A 2,121-nucleotide genomic window follows, 5' to 3' on the forward strand; every position below is an offset into this window, starting at 1 on the left:
TGCGACACACGAAGGCCATATACTAAAACCTTATTAAGTAGTCGACACACCATCATCTGCCTTGAAGTCCTTACTATTCCTTCATCATCTGCCTCGAGGTCCTTACCATCACCTCCTCATGTACATTAAAGCCCTTACCATGAACTAGTTATCTGCCTTAAGGTTCTTAATCTGTCATAAAGTCACTACTATCGTCCCAGCATCTGCCTTAAATACCTTACTTTCATCTCATCATCTGCCTTAAAGTCCGTGATATCACTTCATCATCTGCCTTAAAGTCTTTGCTATCACCTCATCGACTGCCTTAAGGCCCTTACTATTTCTTCATCAAATGCCTTAAGGATCTTGCTATCATACCACTTGGCTTGAAGTCCTTACTATCGCAGCATTTGTCGTAAAGTCCTTACTAACACCTTATCATCTACCTCAAAGTCTTTACTATCACCTTATCATCTGCTTTAAAGTCCTTACTATCACATTACTTACTTTGAAGTCCTTACAATTACCTAATTATCTGCCTTAAAGTCCTTACTATCACCTCATCATATGACATACAGTTCTTACCATCACATCACTTGTCTCGAAGTCCTTACAACCACCTACTTATATGCCTTAAAGTCCTTACTATCACCTCATCATATGCCTTAAAGTCATTTCCATCACCTCATCATTTGCCTTAAAGTCCTTACTATCACTTATCGCGCTATACAAATGTACGGCAACTATTTCACTGTTTTCGCGTAGCTAGCTATTATATGTAAACTCGTGCAACACTTTTCGACGTGCTTATAAGTTATAGCTACCTGGTTCTGGAGGCCTCGCCATTTTCGATTTTTGTTATCCCAAAAACTTTTACATTTGATAGACAAATCACAGCACTGCCGCCACTTGCCGCTTGAGCAGCCTAAAACAGGCTGTTTTTACTATGCAGCAGCAAGCACAGTCCTAGACTCAGACTCAGATTCAGATTCAGACACCCGAATTTTAAGTAACGAACAGCAATACGCATATCGGTCGATTCTCGAGCTACATCGCTCGCCGAACCAAATCAACTGCATATGAATAAGTGCGCGGTTTAGCTGATTTATTCCGTTGATAAACAGTAAGTCTTCAGTTTCTTTGATCAGTGCTGGGTGCCTTTGACATGGACACCTTCCACTCGCGAACGCTTGCCGCGTTTTACCGCGTTACTTGGTACTTGAGAGATGCAATTCAGATGCGTAGCTTACGACCTTCTTTTCGAAGGGACTGAACACTTTACGTCCATATACATGACGCCTTGCTCTTGCCACTGCTATAAGTAATTCATCTGACTCATTCACTTTGACTTCGCTGACCCTCTACTACCGCCGTACGGGTGTCGATGTAGTACTGCTTTCGGTCGGCATCTGTTCAAAAACACACACCACATGCGTGGACAGGATTAGTACCAACTACCAAAATTTGATATTTTGGCAATATCTCAGCTTTAAAAACTTATTATGATAGAACGAGCGAGGTTTTAATTCTAATCTCGGCATACAGAATTAGTTCGCACGATATACGAGAGAAAGCATCAACCGCCAAACTTTAAGCGAAGATGTTCCCTCTAGCATACAACATCTGTCTATAAAACCTTGTGCAAACTATACCAACCAACACGCATATAAAATCACAAAGCGGGCGTCAAGAAGGCACTTGCACTCTGCACTCACCAATCACACACAGTGTGTCCAGCCCCTTAATACATTGTTCAAAGTATTTATCCACCCCCAACGCAAGCATAAGCCGTATGCTGGTAAGCAATGTCCACTTCGAATCGGGTTCTAACTCAAGCAATTCACGACACGTGCTCAATTGTTCTTCCAGGGCACTGGTCACGTTGTCAAAATCCTCACCGTTGCCTGGTCAAAATAAGTGAAATTAGTTAAACTAGTTGCTCATTCCATTCGGATAACAAACTTGGAAAAGTGGTAAGTCCGGAAAATGCCATTTCGGTCCATGATAACTGGAATATATATATACGCACACAAACACACACACACACACACACACACACACACACACACACACATATATATATATATATATATACACTAGTTTAGGGTTTTAGGGTTAAACATATATATATATATATGTATA

Source organism: Sphaeroforma arctica (genome assembly GCF_001186125.1).
Source record: "Sphaeroforma arctica JP610 unplaced genomic scaffold supercont1.359, whole genome shotgun sequence".
Taxonomy (NCBI): domain Eukaryota; class Ichthyosporea; order Ichthyophonida; genus Sphaeroforma; species Sphaeroforma arctica.